The following is a 15,794-nucleotide window of genomic DNA, read 5'->3' as shown; positions in this document are numbered from 1 at the left end:
GCCTTTTTATTCTTGCATCCCACATGCATAACCTTACATTTACCTGTATTAAATCTAATCTGCCATTTACCTGCCCATGTTTCCAGTCTCTCCAAGTCCTTCTGAAGAGAAATTACATCCTGCTCTGATTCTATTACCTTACACAATTTAGTATCATCAGCAAATATGGAGACTTTGCTCTCGATCGAATCCTTTTTTCATTATCCATTTTTGCTAATTTGATTGCCCTTTTGCAATTTTTGTTACATTCCTTATAATTCTGATACGATGTCTCCGTCCCTTCTGACTTAAAGAATCTAAACGCCTTCCTCTTCTTGTCCATTTCCTCCCCTACCTGTTTATTTAGCCACATTGGTTTTGACTTATTCCTTATACTGAGGAAGAAGTTCATAAGCGACTTCTTCCTCAGTTAACCAATTGTTCATTAATATGGAGGTTGTGGCTTCCTCCTGTGGCACTACTGTTGAACTTGATTCTTCCCTGGTAAACACAGAGGCAAAGAATTTAATACCTGAGCTTTTTCCTTATCTCCAATAATCTGCCTACCCATCTCACACTGAAAGGGTCCTATATTTTCTTTTCTCATTTTTTTGTTATTAAGAACTTTTTAGGGTTGACCTTACTTTCTATTGCAATCCTTTTTTCATTATCCATTTTTGCTAATTTGATTGCCCTTTTGCAATTTTTGTTACATTCCTTATAATTCTGATACGATGTCTCCGTCCCTTCTGACTTAAAGAATCTAAACGCCTTCCTCTTCTTGTCCATTTCCTCCCCTACCTGTTTATTTAGCCACATTGGTTTTGACTTATTTATTTTATACTCATTACCCAAGGGTATACACTGATATGTGTGCTTTTCTAACAATGTTTTAAAGACTGCCCATTTATCTTCTACATTTTTCCCTGCAAAAAAATCATCCCAGTGTATTACATGTAGATTAGACCTCAGTTTATTAAAATCTGCCTTTCTAAAGTTTAAGGTCTTTGTTGAACCCTAGTAATCTGTTTTTTGATTTATTTATTTCAAATGAGACCATGTTTTGATCACTGTTACTCAAATGTTCCAGGTCTTGAATATTTGGTATTACTTCTACATTGTTTGATATGACCAAATCCAGTATTGCCCCTCTCCTGTTTGGTTCCTCAATTATTTGGGTCATATAATTGTCTTTAAGCACCCCCCCAAAACCTGTTTCCTTTTGTTGTAATCTCATTGCCCCAGTCTATGTCTGGGAAATTAATATCACCCATTATGCAAACATGACCCAGTTTTGATGCCTTCTCCATTTGCAAAAGTATTTTAGCTTCCTCAATCTCACAGATATTTGGTGGTTTATAGCATATTCCCACAAACATTTTCTTTATACTTTTACCTCCACTGCTAATTTCTATCTACAAAGTCTCTACATTTTCATCATTCCCTTCATAGACATCATCCCTTATAATAGGTTTTAGATCCGGTTTAACATATAAACATACTCCACCTCCCCTTCTATTTGTTTGATCCTTCCGAAAAAGGGAATAACCCTCTAAATTAACTGTCCAGTCATGAGTTTCATCCCACCATGTTTCAGTAATGCCAATGATCAGTGTTCGACAAACCTATACATTTGCTCGCCCCGGGCGAGTGGATTTAACCCCCGGGCGAGTAAATATTGGCCCAAGCAGCACACGTTTGGTACTAGGTGGCGAGTAGATTTTTTTGTGTGGCGAGTAGATTTTTTGGTGATTAGTCAACCACTGCCTATGATATACTGCTCCCTTGCAGCTATTAATTCAAGCTCCCCCATTTTATCTGTCAGGCTTCTTGCATTAGCAAGCATGCATTTCAGTTTTTTTTCAGCCTGTACTATTATCTTATCTGCTCCTTCCTTTCTGCGCCCACTTGGTTTAGTCTTTAGAAGTGTTCTAGTATTATCTCTATTTACTATGGGTGTCTCACTGCTTGTCAAACTTGCACTTGCCCCCATTCTACCTCCATACCACCTTGTATCCTCCTCTATTCCATTTAGTTCATTATCTGTTTCATTCCCCTCCCCCCTCCATCCTAGTTTAAGATTTCCTCCAACCTTTTTAGCATTGTCCCCCCTAGCACAGAAGATCCCTCTTCATTGAGGTGCAATCCGTCCCTAGAATTTAGATGGCACCTCTCAGAAAAGGAGTCCCAGTGCTCTAAAAATCCAAACCCCTCCTTACTGCACCACTTTCTTAGCCATGCATTAACCTCCCTGATCTCTGACTGTCTCCCTGTGGTAGCGCATGGCACTGGTAGTATTTCAGAAAATACTACCTTGGAGGTCATTTGCCTTAAGCTTTTGGCCTAGATCCCTGTAATCATTTTTTAGGACCCTCCATCTTTCTCTAACTTTGTCATTGGTGCCAACGTGTACCAAGACCGTCGGGTCAATCCCAGCCCCCCCCCAACAATCTGTCTACCTGATCCGCAATGTGCCGAACCCGAGCACCCGGGAGACAATAAACTGTTCAGTTCATGCGGTCATGGCAACAGATTGCCCTATCTACTTTCCTTATAATGGAGTCCCCTACCACCACAATCTTTCTTTGTATCTGGGCATCCTGAGTCCCCACTGTGATGGAGGAAGTATTCCCCTGGCTGCTAGAGCAATTAGTCTCCCCCAGCCTTGCCATTTCTGCCCCGACATTTCCCAATATCTTCACAAAATATGGCAAATCTATTGGGATGTGTCAGCTCAGAAACGACCTGCCTCTCCCTATTGCCCCTTCTTCCTCTTCTAACTGTCACCCAGATACCTACCTGCTCCTCACTAACAGCAACCAAGCTAACTACCTGCTCCTCACCAACAGCAACCAAGCTACCTACCTGCTCCTCACTAACAGCGCCACGATCTGCACCACTAGTCAAAGCAAGGGCCTGCTCAGTGAGCTCTAAACCCTTTTCAAGATTGCCAATGTCCCTCAATATTGCAAGTTGCCTCTTCAGATCAGCAATCTCTGACTCTAAAGAGACCACCTGCTCACACTTTCAACAGCAGTATGCTCCTTGGAACAGCTGCTCCAAGTGCACATACATATGGCAAGATGTGCATTGAGTGGCATTTTCAATCCTGCTCATTCTAGCAACTATGATGTTTATAAGTACTAACAGTAAACTGTACTTCAATAAACTATACCTTGCTTACCCCCTTCCTTGTTATATTGCTTCTGGTTCTAACTGCACACACTTTAACCAACCAGCACTTCAATCAACCACACAGATCAATCAGTACACGCAAGCTCAGGATTCGTTAGAAGCCTCTGTTTAAATAGGGACACCCACCAGGTGTGTTAGGTTATCAATTAACTAACCCCACCCACTGCAGGTGTGTTAGGCCAGCCAATTAACCAACCACACCCACTCTGCCTCAGACAGGAGAAAGGGGGAAAAAAGTTACAGGCTTCAAATTACAACACACTTTAAAAATAAAACCATCTATAGTTTAAAACCTTTGGGTAACTTTAAATGCAACAGAGGGAGATATATATATATATATATATATGCATTATACATGCACCTTCCTGGACACTAAAAATACATTTTCATCATCTTCTAGCAGTGAAACCTTTCCTATCAAGGGTTTCATTAATTGTCAAACCGCTTTTGTTGTTTATCTGCTCACATGTGGTTGTGGCCTACATATGTCGGTCGCACCTCTCGGCCACTCTATGTCAGATTCTTGGAACACAGGAGAAATATACTCAATGGTGTCACCAATCATTTTGTATCTAAGCATTTTCTCCTTTGCCACAAGAAAAGCTTAAAAATTATGGGATTAGAAGTTATTCTTTCTTCCATACTAGCAGGTGATAGATTTAAAGTTCTTTCTCGTAGGGAGACCTTTTGGATCTTTAAGCTTAACAGCTTGGTTCCAGGAGGTCTCTTTGAGAATTTTGACACTAGCACTATAGTCTAGTGTCCAGGCTCTCTTCAATCTGGAGTTCTCGTTCCTGAAAGGCTTGGATTTTTTTGTGTTAGATAGTGGTGTATATTCATATATAGATTCTCAGTAGACATTTTTTACTGTCACAAATTATAAATATCCTTCCATTAGCCTTTATATTGGTAATTCATGTTTATCAAAATATAAAAGTAGTATTTCGTTTCACTTTAACATTTATTTCATTAAAATGAAAATGTGTGTGTATTTGTGTATATATATATATATCCTAGCTGAGAGACCCGGCGTTGCCCGGAATTTAAATAGATAAAATGAATTTCCCGCTAGGAGGGGGAGGGGGACGACGACAGTGGTGGGGGGGGACCTTGCTCGCTCATGCCACCATGATTTGTTATGGCTATTCCCAGAATGCTCCGCTCACCTCCCCTTCTCAGAAGCCTCCACGCCATTAACCCCCTCGGTGCGTGTTTTTTCTGCTCTTGGCCCCCGGCCTTTTCCCGCCTTTAACCCCGGCCTTTTCCCAGACTCCTCTGCTTCGCCATCCTTTGCCGTTACCCGGCTCTCCCCGGGCGTGTACCTGGAGGTGACGGGCGCTCCACCCCCCCCCCCTTCCTGCTCAGGGATCAGCCAATGACGCGGCAGGGCTGCTTGCCTGTTCCGTGAGGTTGCCGGCCGGCAGCCAATCAGGTTGTAGTTACGCTGCCCGGGGCCGCTGACTGAAGGAGGGAGGGAGGTAGAGGCCTGAGCTGTGTCAGACGGGAGGAGCGGCGTGGAGACCGAGACACAACGGGCGACAGGAGGCTGAGGTAACGAGGAACACGGGGGAGGCCTCGGGCAGTGTGTGCGCGTCCACCCGCAGCGGGAGCCACTGTCACATACCAGGCTGAGGTGAGTGAGCGCCGGGGAGGGAGGTTATGTCTGCGGAGCGCATAGAGAGATTGCCGTGCGGAGCACAGAGGGAGATGGTGATGGTAATGTATGTAGTTGATGCGTGAATGAGGGTGAATGTATGAATGTAATGTGTGTGTTGATGTTGTGTGAATGAAGGTATAAATGTGTAGAGTTTATGAAGAAATTTATTGAATAGTGTATGAATGTTGAAGGTAAATGAAATGATGATGTATATTTTTTTCAGAGGATCGTGAACATAGAGAAAGCCGGAGATGTTGTGAACGTGGTAGTGGTAATGTAAATGCAAATTAGTATAGCGGCGATTGAATAAAGTAACAAAATAAAATAATTGTAAGATGGGAAAGAATTGAAAATTGGCAAAGCGGGACATAGTGTAATGTGCATGTAATGTACATGTTGTAATTGCGTGTCGGCCATTTTAGAAAGTGAATTTACAGTGCGTAGGTGCAGGCTAGCGGTTATTTGCAAAGCGTCACATTGAAGATGTAAGTTATTTTGTCGGCCATTTTACAAAGTTAATAAAGAGTGCGTAGGTGAATGTACGGGCGGGAATTTTAGTAATAGAAATTTCAACGCACGCCATTGTTTTCATAGATATTTATTTGAATTGTAAGTTCCTTTGTCGGCCATTTTAGAAACTTAATAAAGAGTGCGTAGGTGAATGTACGGGCGGCAATTGTAGTAATAGAAATGTAAACGCACGCCATTTTTTTCATATATATGTATTTGTAGTAAGGCATAAAGAGAGAGTGCAGGGCTACAGGGAGTGTTGTTCGTAGTGTCGTCGTGTGTGAGTGCGTAGGCCATATGGTCGGCCATGTGCACAGGGAGTGTCGGCCGGCCGTTGCGGAGGGAGAAAGTGTGTTGAATGTGCGCAGGTAGTGTCGCGGTGCGCGGCGGCCATGTGCACAGGGACTGTCGGTCGGCCGTTGCAGAGGGAGAATGAAGGTACGGGGGGCCATTGTTTTTATAGAAATGTAAAGGCACGCCATAGCATGAGTGTGCGCAGGGAGTGTCGCGGTGCACGGCGGCCATGTGCACAGATACTGTTGGGCGGCCATTGCGGAGGGAGAATGAAGGTAGGTGCGGGCATTTTTGTAATAGAAATTGAAAGGCACGCCATAGCATGAGTGTGCGCAGGGAGTGTCGCGGAGCGGCCATGTGCACAGATACTGTTGGGCGAGACCCGGCGTTGGCCGGAATTTAAATAGATAAAATAAATTGATGTTGTTTAAAATAAGAAGTATAATTTTTAGTAGTTCCAGTTGGAGCAAACATATAAAAACAAACCCACAACTGCACTGCGTGAGTAATAAATGTAGGCCAACTACACACTGACTGAGAAACTTCTGATCTGATGTCAATAAGGGCGGAGGCAAAAGGATAGTAGGCATGAAATGACAGTGAGGAGATTCTCACAGCAGCCATTTTGTGTAAAGACAGATTCATTTCTACATACATAATAATAGCATGTGAAAGCAAATAAATAACAATATTTGTAGGCATTCAATGACAGTGAGGAGATATTCACAGCAGCCATTTTGTGTGAGGGCAGATTAATTTCTACTAAACATATATTTTTTTTATTCCCTTTTCAGTTAAGCAAATAAATAACAATATGTATAGGCATTAAATGACAGTTAGTGAGGAGATACTCACAGCAGCCACTTAATATTGTAAAATGTAGATTCCAACTTATCCCTTTAAGAGATGTAACATTCATCTAATATGGATCTCATGTGATATTAGGTGAAGAAGCATGGTCTCAGGTGTGAGTGTGTGTGTGTGTATGTACTCAGTTGGTAAAGTGGGCATATTAATATGTAAAGTGTGTGTGTGAAACAGGACATATTAAAATGTTAAGTGTGTAAGTGTGTAAGTGTGTGTGTGTGTGTGTGTGTGTGTGTGTGTGTGTGTGGACACAGGGGTGAGAGTGTGAGATGAACTTACCAAGGACTCTGCAGGGGTTCTGTGGGGGTATGCTGTCAGTGCAAGTGTGTGACAGTGAAGTAGGTGTGTGTCAGTGATGTCACTGTAAGTTTTGGCCAATGACAGTCGTGTGGGAGTGTGTGTCAAGTGGGTGTACTCTTGGGCAATGACAGTGCGGGTGCACGGACAATCACATTCAGCAGCTAGTAACAACATAATTTTATTTATATATTAGATACTGTTAATATTATTGTAACTAGTAATATATTATATTATATATATATAAGAGAAATAGGTGTTAGTCCAGTTGGCGATAGTGCAGAATAAATGAGTTCTTCAGTATTCGGTGATACCTTTTTTATTGGACTAACAATTTATGTCATAGGACAAGCTTTCGAGAGTTATCCGCTCTTTTTTTTTTTTTTTTCCTCTCTCCACACTGTTTTAGCCATAGATTCATTTGTATATCAGTATAGACCTGAAGAAGAGAGGATAACTCTCGAAAGCTTGTCCTATGACATAAATTGTTAGTCCAATAAAAAAGGTATCACCGAATACTGAAGAACTCATTTATTCTGCACTATATATATATATATATATATATATATATATATATATATATATATATAGTGTTCGACAAATCTATACATTTGCTCGCCCCGGGCGAGTGGATTTAACCCCCGGGCGAGTAAATATTGGCCCAAGCAGCACACGTTTGGTACTAGGTGGCGAGTAGATTTTTTTGTGTGGCGAGTAGATTTTTTGGTGATTTGTCAACCACTGTATATATATATATATATATATATATATATATATATATATATATATATATATATATATAACATAATACTGAGTTAAGTTATGGTGAGTAAAAAAAGTGACAAAAACCCTCCACAGGAAAGCAAATATGCAAATATGGCTGTATGCTCATCTGCATGTCTTAGACAGGTCTGCAACCCCGCCTTTCCCCATTATCACCCAGCATACAGCACTTCCACTGCAGCAAGGGATTCTGGGAAATGACATGCAAATGAGCACACAGTGTCACTTTTTGCCTCGGCAGTGGAATATATATATATATACACAGTGGTCGACAAATCACCAAAAAATCTACTCGCCACCTAGTACCACACGTGTGCTGCTTGGGCCAATAGGAGCTCGCCACGATGTTAAATCCACTCGCCCGGGGCGAGCAAATGTATAGGTTTGTCGAACACTGTGTATATATATATATATATATATATATATATATATATATATATATATATATATATATAATACTGAGTTAAGTTATGGTGAGTAAAAAAAGTGACAAAAACCCTCCACAGGAAAGCAAATATGCAAATATAGCTGTATGCTCATCTGCATGTCTTAGGCAGGTCTGCAACCCCACCTTTCCCCATTATCACCCAGCATACAGCACTTCCACTGCAGCAAGGGATTCTGGGATTCTGGGAAATGACATGCAAATGAGCACACAGTGTCACTTTTTGCCTCAATAACCATTTTTAACATGGTTCCCTATAGGCTTAAGCTTGCTGCATGGTCACAGCAGATGAGCATACAGTAATATTTCCATTTGCTATTTGCTTTGCTGTGGAGGGTTTTTGTCACTTTTTTTACCCACCATAACTTAACTAAGTATATATTTTTTATAGTGTTTACATCACTGTTATTGTAACTGTTTATATGTTTAGTGGTTATATTATTTATGACACTGAAGCATACACTGTATAATTTGCACTTATAGGATTTGCACAGTGAATAGTGTTTTGTAACTGATTGCCAATGAACTATCATTCAATTGGATTTCATCTGACGGCATTAAATAGAGCCTGAGTCCACCCTTCTGGCCACCCCTGAAGAAGTTGGTCACCTATCTGACGAAACGCGTAGGGTTACGTCATTGCGTTGCCCCAGTGAATCAGCTGTTAGAACTCTACAGAGGATTTCCCAAATAGCTGTTTCTAGTTTTCCTCTCGGGTTCAGCTCCCTTGGGGGAAGTGCGGGACTGAGTACCCATTAGGCTTCATTGCCTTTGGCATCAAGGCGGTTGATATTCACCGGATCCCACATACTGCCGGACACCAGCGGTACCACTCAGCGATTGATCAGGTACTCCGGTGTATACTTTTGGGGCAAGCAGAGACTTTATTCTTATATGCATCAGGTCTGCAAGACCGGCTCCTGTTGCCTACGGAGGTCCCAGCTGACGGGCGTGCTATCAGCGCTGATCCCAGATCAGCTCTATTGGGATTCCCCTGGTAGGAGCTGAAGTTATTAAATCAAAGGACTCTTGCATTAACCCTTAAGTTGCCGGAGGGACTATACATCTACTCTATTACACGTATAGGGGAATACAAGGACTCTGTAGCAAAGATATCAATCTACTGATTGCTAACAACTATCTATTCATGAATGGAATTCACATCTCAGAGACTTATTAACCCTCGGGGCTCCATCTCATGTAGAGAATACAGCTTCCACTGGTTCAACTTTTTATCTATTTATTTTATTGTATCTATTTTATATTGCTATCGGACTTATGGTGTCCATATTTTATAAAATTGGTTATTAAATATATACTAGCTGTTATACCTGGCGTTGCCCGTGATGTAATGTTTGGCTCCCCCATCCTCCCTCTCAACTCCCCTCCCCCCCCCTTCACAGCTGTTCAGAGCTGCGCCCCCTCCCCCCACTGTTCACAGCTCCGATTCCCCCCATTCAATGCTTTGTTTCCCCCCCCCGCTCACAGCTCCGTTCCACCCCCTGTTCACAGCTCCGTGCCCCCGTGTGTTTGGCAGCTGAGCTGACTGAGGGGGGAAGTATATGTCAGTCAGTCAGTGAGTGTGTGTGTGTGTCAGTGAGTGAGTGTGTGTCAGTCAGTGGGCTTCCCCCCCCCTCTCCTGAATCACCCCCCTCTCTCCTGACTCCCTCACCCCCCCTCTCTCCTGACTCCCTCTCCCGCCTCTCTCCTGACTCCCCCTCTCCCCCCCCCTCCTGACTCCCTCTCTCCCCCCCTCTCCTGACTCCCTCTCTCCCCCCCTCTCCTGAGTCCCCCTCTCCTGACTCTCCCCCCCTTCTCCTGACTCCCCCCCTCTCCTGACTCCCCCCCTCTCCTGACTCCCCCCCCCTCTCCTGACTCTCCCCCCCTCTCCTGACTCCCCCTCCCCTGCGTCAGCGCCAGTCTGCTGTGCGGCGGCATCTTACCAGGGGCAGCTGCAGGAGGAAGGGGGTCCTTCCGGAGGCTGCCCGCCCACTGTCTGTCCACTCAGCGCTGCCATCTTACCGGCTGAGGCACAAATTGTTGGCAGGAGCAAAATGTCCCTCTCCACACACACACACGACGGGAGTGAGAGGTGGTGGAGAGTGGGACTGGTGCAGATCAGAGGAGGCTGCTTGGCCCCCCAGCGGCCACGTCCCGGCCCGCGTGGCCACCGGAGGTAAGGGAGCGCCGGGGAGGGAAGTTAGCGTTGGTGGCTGGGGCAGGAGGGCTGCGCTGCGCTTCCCCTCCGTCCGGGAGCCGGTTGGGAGCGAGGGGGGAGGAGCCTGAAGTTGGCGGCTGGGGCAGAAGGGCCACGCCGCGTTTCCCCTCCGTCCGGGAGCCGGTGCAGGGCGGCGCACGTGAGGGTGAGTGTGATGGGGGGGGGGGGGAGAGAAGTGTCTGTGTGTGGTGAGGCCGAGGGGGAAGAGAGTGGCAGTTAAGTGACATCATAGAGCCACCAATCTGATTGGCCAGAGGCTGAGGACCAATCAGATTCACCGCATCTAGCACTAACCTTTCGAATTTATATATATGGGAACAAGAAAAACCAGGCGCTTACCTTGAGTCTCAGAACAATGCTTAAAGTATAGCCAATAAAATTTGGTCTCTTTTAGGTGCTTAGAGACAACCCTTAAGTCCCGTCTGCGTCAACCCCAGAGTAGGGACAATCCAGAGCCCTTATACAAACATGGAAACGGAAAAATGGGGGAGCATGGGATTAGGACAATATACAATACAGATGCAAACGATAGCGTACTGATGTAGTGGTATGGGGGGCAAAGCTTATAATATACTTACACGGCCTTGTGTAAGCAAAAATCAAATAGATTGGTATCTTTTCAGGATAAGTCTTGACCTCTCCAAACTCAGGTATGGAAAATCAATGGGGGTATAGATAGTATGCTAATACATATGTACTCACACGGCCCAGTGTGAGTAATAGTAGAGGTTCTGGTATCTTTGTGGTTTACTCAACCCGTCCAAGCTTTTAGACTGGACGCAGGGGATGGCTCTCCAGCAATACTCCAACAGGAAATCTCACTCTAGTTGCTTGAAGTCAGTGAGTGTCTCTCCCCGGTCCCGCAGTGAATGGGGGGGAACAAGTGATGCACAATCTCAGTAAGGTTCTTTTAAAAATTGGCATTTATTAATACAAATAAACAAAGAACTCACATATACAATAAACTCCTGGCCTTCCCACGTAGCTCAGTCGCGAGCCCCAACAGCAGGGTTTTTCCGCCCCGCGTGCAGAGTGATGACACTTCTCTGCTCTGCTATGGTTGCGGCTGTAGGAACTGGCTACGGAAGCCTCTGTAGGACATAAACTGCCACCAATTCGAGCAACGCGTTTCGCCGAGTAATCGGCTTCCTCAGGCTCATTGAGGGAACGGGCCTGAGGAAGGGGTTTGTCCCCAAAATGTTGCCCCCCCTGCTTATCCCCATTTTTTGCCCCCCCCCCTTGTTTTTTCCCAACCACACTCCCCCACCTCCCATTATGTTATATCCTGTTTTTCGTATACTATGTTTGTTTGCCGTATGTATTTTAGATGCTTTTGTGTTGGTCACATCGCTCCGTGTATTTGACTTGTGTTGATATTAAATACCTTTTTTGATTTGGCAATTACCTACTCTTGAGATTTACTCTGCTAGTCAGTGAGTGCTGAAACTATTATTACTGCTGTGTATGATACCTTGTTTTGTACGAGAGGGATGGAAGCTGGAGTTGTGGAGATAACTGCATCTGTCTGTTGGTTTCTTGGTCACTGCAGACCTCTTTTACATTGGGGCTGCGTGCGCGATTGCTACTGCACATGCGCGATCCTGTAATGGCCGCCGCTGCACTCTTCTGCGCAGGCTCTATCTGTAATGACCGCCGCTGACGCACGAACTCCTGCGCATGTTCGAACACTTGTGCCAACCTCAATATGGTCACCGTAACTCCAGGGGCTATACTGCGTCTGTGCGAGCTCCTGCGCATGCGCAAACGCACTAAACATGGTGGCGCCCCGTTGTGTATGAGCCTGAGGAAGCTGATTACTCGGCGAAACGCGTTGCTCGAATTGGTGGCAGTTTATGTCCTACGGAGGCTTCCGTAGCCAGTTCCTACAGCCGCAACCATAGCAGAGCAGAGAAGTGTCATCACTCTGCACCCCGGACGCGGGGCGGAACTACCTGCTGTTGGGGCTCGCGACTGAGCTACGTGGGAAGGCCAGGAGTTTATTGTATATGTGAGTTCTTTGTTTATTTGTATTAATAAATGCCAATTTTTAAAAGAACCTTACTGAGATTGTGCATCACTTGTTCCCCCCCATTCACTGCGGGACCGGGGAGAGACACTCACTGACTTCAAGCAACTAGAGTGAGATTTCCTGTTGGAGTATTGCTGGAGAGCCATCCCCTGCGTCTAGTCTAAAAGCTTGGACGGGTTGAGTAAACCACAAAGATACCAGAACCCCTACTATTACTCACACTGGGCCGTGTGAGTACATATGTATTAGCATACTATCTATACCCCCATTGATTTTCCATACCTGAGTTTGGAGAGGTCAGGACTTATCCTGAAAAGATACCAATCTATTTGATTTTTGCTTACACAAGGCCGTGTAAGTATATTATAAGCTTGGCCCCCATACCACTACATCAGTACACTATCGTTTGCATCTGTATTGTATATTGCCCTAATCCCATGCTCCCCCATTTTTCCGTTTCCGAATTTATATATATATAGATGTATGTATGTATGTATGTATGTTGCAGGCTTCCCCCTGGCCCCCCTTACTTCCGCAGGAGAACGGGGACCCCGTGGTATGTCGGGGAGCTGCGGGGGCGATCGCATCGCTGGGGGCTCTTAGTGACATACACAACAGGGCGCCACAATTTTTAGTGCGTTTGCGCATGCGCAGGAGCTCGCACAGACGCAGTATAGTCCCTGGAGTTACGGTGACCATATTGAGGTTGGCACAAGTGTTCGAGCATGCGCAGGAGTTCGTGCGTCAGCGGCGGTCATTACAGATAGAGCCTGCGCAGGAGTGCAGCGGCGGCCATTACAGGATCGCGCATGTGCAGTAGCAATCGCGCACGCGGCCCCAATGTAAAAGAGGTCTGCAGTGACCAAGAAACCAACAGACAGATGCAGTTATCTCCACAACTCCAGCTTCCATCCCTCTCGTACAAAACAAGGTATCATACACAGCAGTAATAATAGTTTCAGCACTCACTGACTAGTAGAGTAAATCTCAAGAGTAGGTAATTGCCAAATCAAAAAAGGTATTTAATATCAACACAAGTCAAATACACGGAGCGATGTGACCAACACAAAAGCATCTAAAATACATACGGCAAACAAACATAGTATACGAAAAACAGGATATAACACAATGGGAGGTGGGGGTGTGTGGAGGGAAAAAACAAGGGGGGGGCAAAAATGGGGATAAGCAGGGGGAGCAACATTTTGGGGACAAACCTCTTCCTCAGGCCCGTTCCCTCAGGACCCCAAAGGGGACCCAGAGGTACTTCCCTTACCCCAATGCCCCAACACAATGAAACAGCAACCCTAGCAGATTAAGCACACAAAGCACCTCTAAGTAATCAATCTAAGCGTATAATATAGCAAAATAGAGAGAATATAACCAGTGTTAAATCAGACCACAGGGTATAAAACATCTAGCATAATCACAAGCACTTCTCCTCTCCTGCTGCAAGGGTGACTGCTGACTGGGACTGAATGAGGCAGTAGATAAAGGGGAGGGGTGACGTCATCATTGGTGATGTAATTAGTCCAATAACAGCAGCTGTGTGGGTAACCAACCAAAATCAGGAGCAGCTGAGCCCCTTCACGTCATATGCTGGACACTGTGCATGTATCTGATAGGCTGGAATACCCTCCGGCTTCACTCCGTAGTGCGCATGTGCAGTCACATACCGTAGTCAGTGTGTATACTAGAGGACTCCTGCTGGGAACAGCCGTCCAAGGTTGGTGCCTGCGCACCTCAGCTAATGAAGGAGTCCTTCTGTGTAGGCACATCGGATGTCCATGGGATCGCGCGAACACGCACGGGATGGCGCGCACATGCGCATAATGAAAAACGTCAGTCCACGTCACAGAGGCTGCTGTGGTAGTAGCAAAAGCTGCCGAGGGGTCCCTTCTTCAACTGTGTGAACTCAGTGAGCAGATGATGAGCACTTCCATCAGGCAGCATACTGGTTCAGCCCAGAATCAATGTCCAATGTGCACAGGGTAATGTAATCAAACATGTAGCTCAATAGTGTTACCTATAATAAAATATCAATAAAGATAAGAAATCAAAAAATAAAAGTTAATAAGAGTGTGAAACTTGGAAACATATAATCCAATAATACATATATATACACTATAACATAGGATATTACCATGGTACTGAGAGGGTACTACCCTATACAGAATAGGGGAGGAAGGGGTATTGTTGGGCAAGGAGTAGAGGTAGAGCAAGACTACAGTGTGTAAAGGATGGATCATTCCACCAAGACTGCCACTAGTGACCCATACTTGACCAGCCACATCCCTCATCAAGAGGGGCAATACTGTACCAGGTCAACCGAAGCTCTTCATAGAGGTGGCCGGGTATCGGTGCTATCTATGGATCAAAGGATCAACAGTGAACAGAATATAACAGTATATATTAAAAGTAACAGCTCAGATCTAGTTCCTTACTCACTCCCCTTGGGGCCATGGTACCTAGGAGCCTGATCCATCTAGATTCCTTCTGGAGTAGCAACCTTTGTGTATCTCCACCACGGCGACTCGTCCTCATGCCATCAATGACCTGGTACCTTAGCTGGCTAGCATTATGCCCAGCTAGTGTGAAGTGATGGGCCGCGGGTGCTTCTGGATCACATCTCCCGGTGGCAGCCTCTGTGTCCCCTTTGGGGTCCTGAGGGAACGGGCCTGAGGAAGGGGTTTGTCCCCGAAACGTTGCCCACCTGCTTATCCCCTTTTTGTGCTCCCCCCCCTTGTTTTTTCCCTCCACCTCCCATTGTGTTATATCCTGTTTTTCGTATACTATGTTTGTTTGCAGTATGTATTTTAGACGCTTTTGTGTTGGTCACATCGCTCCGTGTATTTGACTTGTGTTGATATTAAATACCTTTTTTGATTTGGCAATCACCTACTCTTGAGATTTACTCTACTAGTCAGTGAGTGCTGGAACTATTATTACTGCTTTGTAATTATTTAGGAGGAATTGGGTCCTTCTTTTTGGTCCTCTAATTTGCACCCTGCAACCTGCGTTAGATTATCTAATTTTCTGAATGCTGTCTATCACTTGTTTTTCTCAAGGTATCATACACAGCCAGGCTATAAGATACCACCGCATATGCTCTGACACTGAAGACAGAAACAGGCATCTCACAACCCTGACCGAATCGTTCAGACAGAAGGGATACAAATCAAAGACCATTGTCAGAACTATTACATCTGCACTAAAAGCCCCACGAGAACACCTGCTACAATACAGACAGAGAGAACCTACCACACGCATACCACTAGTGGTCACATACAACCCTACCCTAGAGGGAATACGAAAAATAATCAAAGATCTGTAACCCATGCTGGAAGAGGATGTGACATTAAAATAAATCTTTCCCAAACCTCCCATTCTTGCATTGCGGCAACCACCAAACCTCAAACAGAAATTAGTCAACAGAAAACTTCACAACAAACTTAAAAACACTGATAATGGCACAAAACCGTGCAACAACACACATTGTAAACTCTGCAGACATATATGCAAG

General features: G+C 44.9%; 1 protein-coding gene and 1 long non-coding RNA gene across 2 annotated transcripts in view; one reads left to right on the top strand and one right to left on the bottom strand.

Moving 5' to 3' along the window:
* The window catches only part of LOC142502129 (uncharacterized), a 77,068-nt gene extending 66,773 nt beyond the window's left edge, over window positions 1-10,295 (bottom strand). Inside the window, exon 1 of the long non-coding RNA XR_012803649.1 lies at window positions 9,971-10,295. This is a non-coding gene — a long non-coding RNA (uncharacterized LOC142502129). The remainder of the gene's footprint in view (window positions 1-9,970) is intronic.
* Window positions 1-15,794, top strand: part of JMJD1C (jumonji domain containing 1C) — a 1,023,975-nt gene that overhangs the window by 770,680 nt on the left and 237,501 nt on the right. The window lies entirely within an intron of this gene.

Source organism: Ascaphus truei, chromosome 8, assembly GCF_040206685.1.
Source record: "Ascaphus truei isolate aAscTru1 chromosome 8, aAscTru1.hap1, whole genome shotgun sequence".
Lineage (NCBI taxonomy): Eukaryota > Metazoa > Chordata > Amphibia > Anura > Ascaphidae > Ascaphus > Ascaphus truei.
This window is presented reverse-complemented; position numbering and strand designations above follow the sequence as displayed.